Below are 15,195 nucleotides of genomic sequence, written 5' to 3' on the forward strand. Positions count from 1 at the left end.
CTGGGGGACATACACTTGGATAAAATTGCTCTCCTGAAACCCTGTTTTGCTTTAAACATCCATTTTTGGTCTTCCTTGCAGAATCTTTTCTGCCTTGACTCCTCTTCAGTGCCTGGCTCGGCTCTTTGGCCGCAGAAACGCTGGACAACAGTCTTCGCCTGCTGGCTTTCGTCGGGAAAAGTGGAAGCCAAGAACTTTCCGGAACCAGGGAAATGCAGCAGAAGCAGGACTCAAGAGGCGATCAAGGAGGCCTCGAAGCCCGGTTAACTTGTACTGCTGAGACCACAATCCACAGCCTACATTCTCCAAGAAGTCTGCCTGGAAGGCCAAGCCAAGGTAGTTGCATTGACTGCAGGAAAAGAAATTAAATTCCCGAACTCCGCATCAGTGCAAGGAGAGCCTTTCCGGGATCAACCTCAAGCTCCCCAAATGGAGCGAGCTCGGGGGTCTCCCCTGTGGCTGACAAGGGACCCGGAGCGCTGCAGTCTCGCGGGATCGCGGCCGCCCTAGCAGAGGGGCTGCATCGCCGTGGCGGCAGCCCTTCTCCCGGCCTTTTCCGACTCGGACGACCCGAGCGGGGCAGGCGCGCGGCCTGCAGCAGGATCGCCGCGCCTGAGGACCCCAGGAGGCCTTCCAAGGCTACCTGCGCCGGGGCAGGGCGAGGCCTCCGGCCCCTTCCCCGCCCGCCCGCCCGCCCGCCCGGCGGAGACCCCTGTCCGCCTCCCGCCCTTCTGCTTCGAGGGGCGGGGACTAAAAGTTCTCCTCGACTCCGCCGGCGGCGGCGGCGATCCCATCCGCTCGGGCCGGCCTGCGGCAGCGCGGACGGGAGCGAGGCGGAGCCGCCGCCAGCCGGGGGCGCGGGGCTGGCCGGCCCCGGGGGGCGGCGCGGCGCACGCCGCTGCAGGTCGCAGGAGCGGGGCGCGGAGGCCGGCGGGCGAGGTAAGCGGCCGGGAAGCGGGGGCGCCGAGGCGCAGAAGGGGCGGGGGGCTCGGTCCGCCGCGGCTGCATGCAGGGGGGAGAGCAGCTTTCCGGGGGTGCACGGGCGGGGGGGCGCTGGAGCGTCGCCCGTCCTCGGACACCCCCCCCCCCCGAAAATTAAACCCGAACCTTCCCCCCCCCGGGGGGCCTGCGGGGGGCGGAGAGAGGCCGGCCGACCGACCGGCCGGCGGCGTCGCGCTGGAGGGGAGCGGGGCGCACGGCGGCGTGGGCTGGCCCAGCTCGGAGGAATGCCGAGTGGGCGGGGGGGCGGGGGCAGCCGCGGGGGGGGCGCCTGCCGAGGGACAGCCCGCGCGGGCCAGTGGGCGGGGGCGTTCGCGGAGGCGTGCGCCAAGGCGGCCGGGGGGTGGCGCCCCCGCCAGCATCGGGGGAGGGGATGTGCCCGCCCTGCGCCCCCCGAATCCGCAGCCCTCCCCCCCCCCGATCCACGCCTCCCCGTCGCCCCCACCTGGACCAAACTTCCTTCAGAACGGGGACGCGTGCCACCAGTGCGCGCTTGCGCTGGTTTTGTTTGAAACCCCATCGCTTTCCACGTGGCTTCAGAAGTTCCAGAAGTTTTGCATCCCCAGCTGCACCAGATTCCAGAGTGTGGAAATGTCGGAACTAAACCTATGTTTTAGTGTGTTCCTTGTGTGGATCTTGCCAGCTCGTGGACTGAAGCATTTGTAGGAAATGTTTCAGAGGTCGCTTTAAGAGCTCCGCCGCACCTCACCAAGCTCAGAGGATGATGGGCACCCATGAAGGGTGTGAGGGCCACAGGGCGTGGGGTGACCTCAGCGGGCTTCCTGCGCGCCCAGGCATTTTGACCGCTGGCAGATTTTGAGTGTCAAAGTGTCTCTGCACCAGCTGAGGAAGAGAGGAGCTGGAGGTACCTCCTGGAGTCTTTGTGGGATGGTGGGAACTTGATCCTCCCAGCCACCCAACACGGTCTCTGAGGTCGGTCTTGCACCGGCTGCCAGGGTGGAGGGAGGATGCTCCAGTCTCGGAGTCCCTGCTCCGACCTCACAACACTGTTCAGGTTCTTCTGCGGCTGGCCAGAATCTGGCACCCATAGGATTGCACCCTAACAGAATGGAATTTTTTCCTCTTGGCCAAGTCTCCGTGCAAGTTTAGAAGCAGGCGTCCTATCTGGACGTTGAAAAGAAGCTGGTGGACCATGTGGCTAGTCCTCACTCTGGACATCAGCACCAGCAGGGTCTCCAAGCCATCTCCCATCTGGCTCTTTCTGAAAGGAAGCTCCTCTGCTCTGCTTTGCTCTGCTCTGCTCTGCGGGCTCCTGTCCCTGTGGAGGAAACCGCACATGTGAGTCGTACGAGTGACGGGGGATCTGGCCTGCAAGCTTCTTCCGACAGTACCTCTCATCACCGAGATGGTCCAGTGTAGCAGTTAAGCGGTGTGGGACTTGGGAGGTCCAGGTTCTGGTCCTTGTCTGAAGCCCCCTGGGTGACTGGCCAGTCAGAGCTCTCCCATCCAGCCCCACTGCTTCCAGTATTTGCACAGAAAAACCTACATGATGCTCTTCCCCAGATGTCTCTGAGTGCACTTAGGCCTCTTGGGGGGGTTCTCACGTTTCCCCTTCTGCTCACAGCCTATTTTCTCCCCCTCCTGCATGCGGGCAATTGGAAGCATTTTCATTCTCATCCCCTGGGGATGATGCAGCCTGAACCGGATGTTTCCCAGCTTTTCTCCAGCTTAACAGCTGATCTGTCAGCTCTTGAGGCCCCACGCTGGTGGTCTGGTCTGTGTGATTCAAGAGGAGGCTTCACTCCGGCACAGATCAGCTTGTGCCGGGTGGTTCTTCGGCAGCTAACCCATCTGAACCCCTCTTCCCTAGCCCATCATCCCACCCACCCTCTCAGCTTGACCTGGCCAGGTAACTCTGCACGTGGCTCCAAGGCCTTCCCAGCTACATCCCCCCACCCACGTTGCGGGCACCCATGGGAACCATGACCCACCCGCTCACTATCTCCAGGACTGTCTAAACCATGCATGTTATCTGTGGCCTTTATATCAGGCAGGCAGTTGTGCATAATTTCCTGGTAGGTGGACAACCCCTGGCTCACATGCATCTTTTCTTTGCCAGAGGAAGGAATCAGAGGAATCAGTTTCAGCTTTAAAACTAGCCACGGTTGCTCATGCACTGGAAACTGAGGAATTCAGACTCTAGTTACTGAACAAGCTGTTGTCTGAAAGTAGTTATTCAGTAAATAAGCTGTAGTTATTCTGAATAACTGCAATGTATACAAACACTTTACTAATTTATCTGCAATCTGGGGAGCATCTAGTTTCAGAAAACTCCTTGGGAGAGCTATTTGCATGAGTCAGAACTTGAGTTTGGAAAATTAGAAAAATTCTCAAAGTAAGAGACAAAAAGTCCTCAAGAATGGGAGATTCAGAAACTAAGGTGTCAGTCCAACAGGGCTTCCCATAACCTTCCAAATCCAGAATATTATGGGTGTGAAGAGCATAGAGATAGAGGTTGTCCCGACATTTTTAACAGCTTTTTGATACTGTATAACCTCTTGCAAATTCCTTTTTATTTCTTACAATACTTGAGAATATTTATAGCTCTTTATATTATTTTATGTAATATATATTTTATTCTGATTTAATCAATATATTTTCTAGTCTTTTATTTCCAACTTAATAATTACCAATACTTTTCCAATCCTTAAACCTGAACCCAGATTTAATTTGGAAAGGCAGTTGCAAATACTAATAACAAATATTATAAAATATCGTGTTCTATTTGAGGGTTCAGGGCTAGTGGTGGAAGAAACAGCCTGTGCATGAAGTCACGGGTTAGTTTATTTATCGTAAGCGGTTTCACCCCACTTCTCAGCAAAAAAGCCTTCTGCTTTGTAAAAAGCCTGCAAAAGGCAGGCTCTGCCCAAAGGCGAGTCCTTTCAACAAGTGTGAGGTGCAAGGACAAAAGAACGGGGGGGGGGCGGCTGGGGGGAGCTTCTCTGCAGGGCTGGTGGAACTTCGCTTTCACTGTCCTTACAGCAGAGGGGGGCAGAACTGCTTTCTAAAATGGAAGAATCAGGGTCACACCTGAGCTGTAAAGTTCAGCTCATTTTTTAGACCACTTGATGATGATCTTTTATTTATTTATTTGGAACATTGATATGCTGCCCCATTTGCAAAAACCCTAATTAAGAGCACAATGCTTGACATACTTGGGCAGTTTTCTGTGAAGGCTTGGAAGATAGCACTGCTGTTGCACCTGCCGCTGGAGAGAGCATTCCAGGTAACAGGTGTGGAAGCGGCAGCTAGTGTGATGGAAGCCTGGGGCAATTTTTGGCTGCTGGACTGCAAACCGGCCAGCTTTAAATGGCTTCCAAGCCTGAGCTGTGTTTATTTAATACTTAACAAACCACTGACCATCCTACCCCTGTGTCCCCTTGCATTTGGAGGAAGGGCCAAGGTCAACAAAGAAGCTGCTTCCTGTTGGGAAGGAAATTTGTGCAAAATTTTCTCCAGCGCATATGCCACCAGGGCCTTCCCGAGAAGCACAAGCAAGGAGCACGTCGGGGACAAGAGCTTTGCCACACCGGTTCTCCGGCAAGCTCTCATCTCCTTCTCCCTCTTTGTTAGGACAGTTAAGTTGGCCTTAAGAAATTAGGCTATCTTGACATCAGTGGGTGAGCATCCCCTCTACCCTGTACTTATCCAATTAAGGGTCCGGAGCACCCTTGCATTAAGGTTTCCTGGAGCAATTTTTCAGCTTGGCAGAACCACTGGCCACTGCACTCTGCTTGCAAACTCTTCAGGAGGCTGCACGCGGCTCAGCCCTTGGCTTCCCGAGTCTGTTGGGTGCCGGCATCCGAACTACATGGAAGCAAAGCATAGCATAGCAGTTTATTATGGTCAGTGACCAGAATGTCCTTAAAAACAATTTACAAAGAGAGAATATAGGTTAAAAGGCAAAATAACAGTAAACAAGTGATATTATTAACAGAAGTGTGCATTAACAGAAGTATTACTTCCAAATCATGAGATGTACATAGAAGTTCCTCTACACTCCTCACTAGTCAGACCTCGCCTGGACTACCGTGTCCAGTTCTGGGCACCAAGATTTAAGGAAGATGCAGCTAAATTAGAAAAGGTCCAATGGAGGGCAACAGAAATGACTCAGGGTTTGGAAACACAGCCCTGTGAGGAGAGGATGAGAGAACTGGGCATGTTCAGCCTTGAGAAGGCTGAGGGGGGACATGAGATCACCCTATAATTCCCTCAAGGGCTGCCACAGAGAGGAAGGCCAAGATCTCTTCTTTCTGATGCCAGAGTGCAGGACATGGAATAATCAAGTCAAGCTGCAACAATCCCGATTCAGGCTAGATATCAGGAAAAGCTTCCTCACTGCCAGAACAATACGGCAGTGGGACCAGCTTCCTGGAGAGGTGGGGGGCTCTCCCACACTGGAGACATTCAGAAAGGAACTTGACAGCCATCTGAGTGGTGTCCTGCAACAGCAAGGGGTTTGACCCGATGGCATTCTTGGCCCTTCGAACTCTACTATTCTATGATTCTATGATCAAAGTGATTATAATTGCCTGTTACAATTTCTAATTAGAATTTTAAAACATGACCTTGTGGATCTTGCAGGCAGCTGCGAAAAATCCAGCATGACAAACTGTTAGCTGGGCATGGATGCTTATGAGAAGCTTCCTCAACTACACGGAAGAGAAATCAGCCCCACAGGGTGGGAAAGGCCCCCGTCTGGCAGTGCATTGACAGCCCAGAAGAGGTGAACTCTTTTTAACAAAATTACATGTGGAGGACTTCCCCTAGCTTTATGCACTCCCTGGACATCTCCAGGACTAAAACGTTGCTCTAACACAAAGCCTCGTGTTTCTTTACAATAGCCAAAACCTTTTCCGGTTCCTCTTCTGCTCAGGCCTTGGCTGATCAGGGCTCTTGCATAATCCTGTCCGAGTTTAGGTTTTCTGTGTCCCAGGGCAACCCGAGTGCAAAAGAGCTGCCATAGTTTCTTTTCCCATGAGCAAACGGGTATGCCACAGAAAACTGGGTTCTGCAACATTTATGCAAAGCCAAGAAATATGCTTGACTAGGGTTAGTCAATTTCATTCCTGGCCATTTCTCTGGCCCACCCTGGTCACCTCCAGGAGCATGTCCGAGGCAGGAACTGCTAGAGAGAAGCCTGACCAGCCACACATTGTTCTGCTTGGGAGTAAGGAAACCCTCCCAGAAGCACTGAGCACCAAGAAGGGGTGGAGCCCGCTCCTCAGGGGTGTCAAGAGCCAGAAAATCCAATTTCAGATGAAAGCCATTTTCCGGTGAGGCAAGTTACAATACCAGCTCATTGTAACTAAAACCTCTTCTGGCCAATCACTAAAAGGGATTTCAACTATTCAGGTAGTGGGGAAAGGGCAGAAAAGCTGGGAAATTGGAAAATTGAAAAATAAATAAATTACCCAGCTATTAATGGTCAGAGGAAATGGGGTCGGGTTGGGCAAGAGAGGATCTCGAGGACCCGGGAGGACCGGATATGTTCCCTGGATGTGAAGTCTTGCACCCCTGCTCCAGCTCTTATGCACGGAAAATAGTATATCTTTATTATATATTTCAAGTATATTATCTAATAATATTATAATATTATATTTTCATGGTATATCTTATAAAGCAGGGGTCCTCAGACTTTTTCAACAGGGGGCCAGTTGAAAGGCAGCAGCGGGCACAGCGAGGCGGTGGCTTGCTTGTGAGGAGAAGGCCATGCCGCTGCCCGCCCCAGGGCTCAGCAAGATGGTGGCTGGCCACCCCCGGGCTTGCATAATTAAAAATAGATTTAAAAAGTTATATTTTTGTTACCTTCAATCCTTTCTTCATCTTCGTCACTCTTTCTCTTCTGCTCACCTCTCTTGTTTCCCACTCCGTATTCCTGCTCTGTATATGCATGCAATGGGAGGGGGGGCGCATGCACAGCTGAGCTGCTGCAATTTGGGCATGCGCCCTCTCTCTCTCTCTGCTCAGTTTCTGAGAACGCCTGCACCAGCTCAGAGGTTGTGGACTCGGTCGAACCTCTGAGGCAGGCTGGATAAACGGGCATGGCGGGCCGGATCCGGCCCACAGGCTGTAGTTTGAGGACCCGTGTTCTAAAGAATATATTATTCTCCTCATTGCTGAAACAATGGCTTCTTTGGTGCTCCACACTCTGCTGCAAGGTCTTCCTAAGCTAAAGGAAAGTTATGGGCCACTCTGGCTTTGCTAGCCACGTTACAAAACTGTTTCCGCAACGGCGGCTGTTCTTCCGGCTGCACAGAGTGAACAACTCTGCGAGAGTGAGCTGTTAGTATCAAAACAACGAGGGGAATGAGATCGCTTGCCCCTCTGGGTGAAGCAACCACTTCCAGAACTGCTTCGGTCTTTTTGTGCATCTTCCTTGCACCCGACATTTCAGTATGACTACGGTTTCAGGAATTCCTCCCACCTCCACCCCGATTTTTGCTTGCCTTTTAGACAAAGGAATAAGACACGGGGACTGGCTGCCAGGACTCGGGGCGGCGCAGAAGGGCCCCCCCCCCTCCATCATAGGGAGATACGCTTTGTTCTCACAGCTGGATGAGCCATTATGGTGGGCACACCGCCACTTGGGCACCAGCCAAGCCAGGCTCCTCTCCAGCAGCGGTTCTCCCTCCCAGAGCGCCTCTCGTCTTCCTTTCCTGCATTTCCTCCTTGATCCTGTAGCGGGGAAGAAGAAACGCTTAGGCAGGAGCATCTTGTGAAGGGACCGCCGCTTTGTAAGTTCCAGGCAGAGGCTTCCTTGATGGATTCCGCCCATCTCTTACCCGGTCTTCCTTTTCTTCCTCTGCGTTCAGCTTTCCCTAGCATGGGTGTCTTCTCCAGTGAGGTTTTGTCTTTGCAAACCTCACCTTCAGTCTAGACAGCAACCCTGGATCGGCTGAACGGATCAAGCACTTGCAAAGCAAAGTGCGACCCTCACAAGTGGAGCTGGAGCCCAATGCCCAGCAAGGAAGTTTTGCAGAGGGGCAGGGAAGTCTTGGTTTATTTGCTCAATCAACTTCTGGGCCACTTGCCCTATCCAACATAAGATCTCAAGCAATTTACAAGATCACACATCAAAACACAGCACAACCAATGCCAATGCTCATCAGCTAGAACGTTTAAAATATTTAAAGCATTTCAAATGTGTGTTAGTCTTTCTGTTATGTTTCTGCCCTCCACTTTTGTTTATGCTGTTTAGCCCATGGGTGCTTTTTAACTCTCCCTTTATCTTTGGGTTTATTCTTTTCTAAACTCCTTATATTTTTATCATGTTTTATTTTAAAGGTTTGACTTTCATGGGAGCTTTGGCAACTGAGAGAAATGTAAAGATTACGATAAAAATGATGTAATCACTAAACAAGCTAGCTGAGCACCATAGTCATTCAGGGAAGTTTCTGTAAAGAGATGTACCTTCCCAAATGCCCAGTGGGGGGGTTTCCATAAGGGGTGCCACCCCAGAGAAGACTGACTCCCACGTGGCGGTCTCCAGGTCACAGCGCAGCCAGAAGTGTCCCCTCTTGTTCATAATGGCAGCACAGGTCTATACTGGCGAAGGCGATTCCCCAAGCGTCAGCCCCAAATTATTTAGGGCATTATATGTCAACTGCGGGACCTTGAACTTGGCTCAGTAGCTCATAGGGGGCCGGTGCAACAGCCGTCTGATACATGCTGGGACAGATGCCCCGGTACCCTTCGGCTGGCCTCCCATGGAATGATTTGAAGGCAGCCTTCTCTGGACGGATTTATAAACATCTCCCAGTCGGAGGACGCGTAGGAGCTCCTCCAGGGCGCCTCGTCTGCAGAGGCGTTTGGGAGAATGCGCTGCTGGCCAAGACTCCGCTTTCGGAGGCTCCCCAGAGACATGCAGCCATTGGAAACGACGGCAGGCCTGCTGGGTTCGTGCTCCCTGGGAGTTTTTCTGGAAAGCAGTAGCCATGCAACAGAATCCCCTCCTCCCCACATGCCTTGCAGCCTCACGGAGCTGCTTTCTCCAGAGGGGGCTCTGGCACACGCCCCTGGAGGGCTGTTGGCCCACAAGCATGGCTCCCAGCAGCTGGGGGGCTGAGAACGCAGCAAGCCCCCTTTATTGAGTGAGACGGTGGGTCTCAGTGGCGCCTCTTTCTGTCCAAGGGCCAAACTCCCCCGGAGCTGTTCTGGGGGCCACAGCCCAGTGGTGGGCAGGGCCAAAGGCTGAAGGGGTGTGGCCAAAGGGTGCGTCTTCGCTGCAAGCACTTCCTGCCGGGATCTCAGCCTTCCCAGAGGCAAATGCCGGAGGAATGTGCTCAAAAGCCGTGAAACTACCAACGAATCAGTGGGAGGAGAGGATGTGGCTCTCTCGAAAGCCCTGGAGGGCTGGGTTAGGGCTGCAAGAGTGCCAGAGGATCTGGACCCCCAAGGCTCCAGCCACGGGTCTTTCCCGACCTCAGCTGAAGACTCTGCGGGCAGAACCTGAGATGTGCAGAGCCGCACAGGCCCCCCCATTAAACCGTCCCTCTTTCTCCCCAGCTGCGATCGGCAGAGGACCTCTGCGCTTTCTCAGCCGCCCCTGTGAAAGATTCTTTCCACTCACTCTCTGCTTGGAGGGAAGCCGCCGGCGTGCGTTTGGCGAGTGCCGCGTGGGAGCCACCAAAGAGCTCAGTGGAAAACTGGCGGCCCTCCCCGCTCCCCCCGCAGTGTCTGCTCGGTGCCTGGCTGCGAGTGCCAGGCCCTTTCATGTGGGCCAAGCTCCTCAGCAGCAGGCCAGCCTGCAGACAATCAGTACAAGCTGCGGGCAGCCCTCTCCCCTTGTGCAGACCCCGTGGCTCCCGTTTCCAAGAGAGAAGGACACACAAACACACCTCCCCCCTGCTCCCCAGACGGAGCGCGGCTGGAAGGATGCCCCATCCACTGCTTGGCTTGGAAAGAGAGCAAGCTTCAGCACAAGTCGATTCGTTGCCATGTTTTCTTCCTTTTTTGCCGTGCGTGTGGAAATCAGCGGCACGACTCCTGTGGCCCAGCGGTGCAGGGGTGCAAAACCTCCAGCCTCTGAGCTTGTTCTAGCAGTGGGCTCAGGCTTTCCCTCTAAGCTTTGCCCCTGGAGAATTCTCCTCCTCCCCTTTATCTTAGATATCAGAGAGGCAAAGGATGCAAGGCTTGGGCAAGGTTGGTATGCGTGGACACTCTTCTCCGCCTCAGGTGATACGAGCTACCTGGGTGGGGATGGTGCCTTCCAATCAAAGCCAGAGACTTTGCACCCAGCACAGAAAATGTTGTTATTCTTACAATTATATTATTATTATTATTATTATTATTATTATTATTATTATTATTATTATTATAACATTTCTATGCCGCCCCTTGCCGAAACCTCGGGGCGGCTTACAACATGATAAAATACATTATATACCACCTTTTTCTCCTCTAAGGCTAGGCTATGCATCAGTAACCGGCCCAAAGTCACCCAACTCATGTCTGGGTGGGGAATTAAAGCCCAAGTTTTCACATCCCTAATCTGACACTCAAACCTTGAGGGACCCCTGGCTCTCCCTTGCAGTACATTGGGAAATGGCTTGCAAAAATGCATCTGCTAGGCAAAATACTGCAGTGTGCATGCATGTGAAGATGCCAGTGAAAAAGAAGGAGAAGAAAACAGAGAAGATGATGACGAAGAAGCAGCTTGCAAAAATGAGCAACTGAGGGGAAGTGAGATGGAGAGATTCGTTCATCTCTGTGGCTACACCTGCAAGTTTTAGTATAAAATAAATTACCGCATTAAAAGCAATCTCGACTGTCCAGGTAAGTTTGGGCACCTGTTTAGCCATTAAAAGTCATGCAGATCAATTAACCATATAAAGAGGATCCTTGACCCCTTTTCTGCTCAGGGGCTGAATTCAGTTTTGGAGAAATTTTTGGATGGGTCCAAAGCCAAGAGGAAGGGCAGAGGCAGGAAGGGGAAATGCATCAAGCGCGAGCATAATGCAGCTCAGAGTCCTTGCAGCCTGCGATGGGGCCTTGAGAGAGACAATTCGGCCTTCAGGAATGGGGAAAAGCATGCAAGCTGGGCGACTGGAGACAGGCTTGATCATATCTCCCCACTGTGTCCACAGTATACTTTGTCCTCAGACCTTGGGCAAGCTCCTTCAGCGCTCTGCATTCCTCACGTTTGCAAGCAGGGTCCGTCACCCTCCCGCCCCCACTGCTCTCCCTTCCTCCCACCAGTTTTTTTCCTAGGAAGTCCTGAATGCATTAAGCGGCTCAGCCCTTCCCAGATGACACTCCTGCAGGGCAAAGACACGGCACGCCAGCCAGCGCCTCCTGTCCGGCCTGATTTATGGGACTGAGCTTACGGAGTTTGGGCAGACAGGATCTTGATGGGCTGTCCTGCTAGAAAGACCAGTCCTCTTTTGCGCCTGTCTGGATCTGTGGAGTCCCTGCGGCGAAAGCGTGGCTTTGCTCGCCTCACCCTGTGTCGTGCTGTCGGACTCTTGGAGAAGGGTTGCAGGCCTGCGGCTGTGCCCGAGGGCCACAGTGCCTTCACAGCAGAGGTGTGGAACCCCAGCCCCGTTGTGCCAGTCTGGACCTCGGGGGCTTCCCAGAAGGCTGTGCTCCTTCCATTCGACGGCCGCTGGATCGGTGGTTTCCCGGCTTCGGGGGCGTTTGAAAAGCTCGCAACACCTCCCCTGAAGCTTAGCAACCAGCAGCAAAGCGTCAAGATCTCTGGGCTGGTTTTCAAGTACTGATGTGGAGAACTCCATACTGGGACTGGGGACTGGACAGATTCCTGGGCTCAGCTCCCTGGGCTCCAGCCTGCTTTGTCCTGGCCCTGACTCTGCCCAGGGTCCGCAGGGTGTTCACCAGGAATCACACCCCCGCTCTGGCGTCCCGCTTCCACGCTTCCTCCTGTGAGCAGCCAGACTTTCTCGCTTGCTTTGCAAGAGGGATTGATTCCTCGTGAGTTTCATCCCAGCCCTGATATGGGGCCTTGGTCTTCTTTCCTTTCAACTCGGACCCCTTCTGCTTTTGTCCCCTGGCCACTGCCCCTGCGTCCCCCTCCCCCCAGAGCTTCCCTGAAATAGAATTTGACCCTTGGGCTGAAAGTGCTTTCTTTCTCTTGGAAGGAAACGCCTTTCTTTCTAAGCTCAGGGTGCACGGCAGTGGCTTGACTTGTGCTCTCAGTGCCCAATGTTTTTTAAGCTCAAGCATTGCTCTCCCGCTTTGTAGTCCAAAATGCTCAGAACGGTGCTCCCTTTCCTCTCCTGCCCTACCCTTCCATGGTTGTTGCAGCAAGAGTCACTCTGGCGAGAGTGTGGGAGTGTGCATCAGACACGGCCAAGAGCTGGACGGTTCGTGGGAATGATGCGCTGGGCGCCTGCTCAGTCGCGCGGGGTCTTCTGGTGCAGAAGCGTCTTGCAGAGGGGCGGTGTCGGGGGAGAGGTCCGGCGTGTTCGGTGAGGCTTGCCCTTGGGACAAAGACAGCCGCTCTGCACCAGCGGTCCTCCAACTTGGAGAGGAAGGACGTAATGGACAGACCAGTGATCGATCTGGGCTGGGGGGCCGTGCTCCCCAGAGCGCGAGGTCTCCAGTGCGGTGCTGCATGACGACTGGTCCCGTTTAGGGCGAGAGGTGCTTGAGTGGGACCTACTGGAGGTTGGTGGGATTTGCACTGCGGAACATTTGTTGGTTTGGAAGCCAGTTAGCATAGTGGAAAAATGGTATTCAGTGATTCAGATTTATCATTATCGTGTTACATTTCTGTACCCACCATAGCCAAAGCTCTCTGGGTGGTTCACAACATTTCAAGTCGCCCATCCAGATTTCAACCAGGCCTGACCTTGCTTAGCTTCCAAGATTAGGCAGGGTCAGGAAGATTTATGGCTACTTCCCTGACCTGGTGCCCTCCAGCTCTGCTGGATTACAGTTCTCACCATAGTTCTTGAGGGGTTATGTAGTCCCATGCACCTGGAGGGCATCAGGTTGGAGCAGGGCTTGCATATAGGTTGCATTTCTACTTTGCATCGGGGTGTGAAGGGCGGTTTTGGGTGGTTCCTCCTGACAGCAGGATGTCTGTGGGCGGAAGCCTAACATATTGCTGAGATCTCAGTGAGGCCTCAATAAACCTAAAAGGCTGGCTAGAAATCGGTGAAATAAGAGCACTGGGGTCTGTCCCAGGATCCTCTGCCCATGGGCAGAGTTCCTCTTGTCTTGAGTGCAGTGCTCAGACCGCACGGAGGAGCCAGGATTGTCTTGCGCTGCCCTTGCCTTGAAGGGCAGGGTCGATCCAGCACCACTTTTCCCAGCGGGCAGCGAGGGTCTCCACAGCCTCCGCCTCTGAATGGCTCCATTCACCCTCCAGCGACCTCTCCTGCTGGCTCTCCTCCGGCAGCTCCTGCCTGTCCGCCTTTTCTTAGCAGCCCTTCCTGTAAAAAGGATAAAAGGGAGCGGGAAGGAGCTGGTGCGGAGCAGGGGAGGGGCTCCTCGACCCGGATGAGTTCTGGGAATGCCCCCGAGTAGGCCCCCCCTTGTTCGAGCAGCTTGCGCTCCTGCCCTCGCAGGTGAGCCTCTGGCAGATGCTGTGGGTGCTCAAAGTCGGGTCTGTCAGGCAGACGTTTGATGGGCAGAATCCATTTTGTCGTTGCTTTTTGTGGGGAAGCGGATTGTGGAGGTGCTTTCTCCAGCCCAGACAACCGCGTGTGTCTGGGTAGTTTTAGATGCTGTGCCGAACTCTCTTACTTAGCCACCTTCAGAAGGCCGTGTGCATTTCTTCAGATGCAAACACAATGCTGGCCTTTCTCTCTGTCCCCCCAGCATCACCCCGGCTTTGCAACCGCTTCTGCAATCCTTTCAGTCAGAACAACAGCGACAAAAGTGCTTGCGGGATACAGAGTTGTTCTGAGCATGTACAGTGTTACATTTGTGACTCGCTGAAATCGGAGCTTCGGCAGGGCTGTGGGGCAAAACCTGCGATCAGAGGTTGGTTTGTGGCCCCAGAGTTCTCCCCTGGCAATCCTGTTTATCAGTCTCCCTGACCTCTGAGTGTTGGCCCAGCTGTCGTCATTCTTTCAAGCCCATCATCATAATCCTAAGGGCTAGAAACTTGCTTTCCAAAAACTAAAGTGTGCTGAACTCTGTTTTCACTATCCAGTTCTGTGCTTGGGCAGGATTGCGGACGGGGCCCAGTTCAAGATACTTTGCAGCCTCCGGTGAAAAACAAGATGATGCTACTTCCTAGTCCATATGCAAATGTTGATTGAACTGGCGGTCGGATCTCCTTTCAGCGCTGACAGCGGGACAGCTGTCTCCCCCAGCTTAGGGGGCTCCAGGCCACAGCTTTCCCCTCTGACCCCTCGCCCCCATTTTCCAGCATCTGGCTCCAGAGGCACCTGCCTCACTTGCCCTCTGGGTAGGGCCGGCCTGACTGCAGAACACTTAGTGGAGTGAAGCTTGAAAGTGCAGAAAGAACGCTTGCCTGGCGCATTCCTGTGGGGAAGGACTGTTTTCCAGCATCGTGTTTATAGGAAGCAGACGTCGCCCACAGTTCGCATCTTGGCACGGTCATGCGGTTTGCTGTAAAGAAATTCACGGAGGGCTGCAGAGTCACTGTCTCTACGCGGGGCGTCAGCCTGTCCCGGGTCCAGTTCTCCGTGAACGCCTTTTGAGCCAGGGATTTTGGTCTGAGCGCACACGGCTCTTGCACGTTGGCCGTTCCTCAGGCGGGCTCAGAGCAGGGCCCAGAATTGCTGGGCACCTGCCACAGGAGAGCCGATTGCTGAGTCGCGCTTTGGGGGACCTGGCCGGTCCCATCCCTCCGCCTGCCTGCTGGGGTTGTGATGGGGCCCAAGCTACTGGTGTGTTTGGCGGGGGTGGGGGGATTGGCCTCCAGCTCTCCATGTATGAACTGGAGAGCATCAGGCATCTGGGTTGGTGGGGGAAGAAGAGACAGCCAAGGAATGTGGCTTGGGAAAGATGCGTCTGGAAGAGGCGGCCTGCATTTCTGGCCTCTGCAGCTGGATGTGAATGCAAGGCAGCCTTTGCAAGAGGACGGACAGAGTTCCAGGTTTTCCCCTGGACGAGAGAATGAAGCAGCCGAAGCGAAAAAGCTTGTGAGGAGGGTGGCGGTTGTGGGTGCAGTAGCAAATTGCAGCAAAAGTCCATTTTTAAATGCAAGTGCCATGGCACACAGTCCTCCTCAGCACC

Source organism: Varanus komodoensis, unplaced genomic scaffold, assembly GCF_004798865.1.
Source record: "Varanus komodoensis strain SLA01 unplaced genomic scaffold, ASM479886v1 scaffold27, whole genome shotgun sequence".
Classification (NCBI taxonomy): Eukaryota; Metazoa; Chordata; class Lepidosauria; order Squamata; family Varanidae; genus Varanus; species Varanus komodoensis.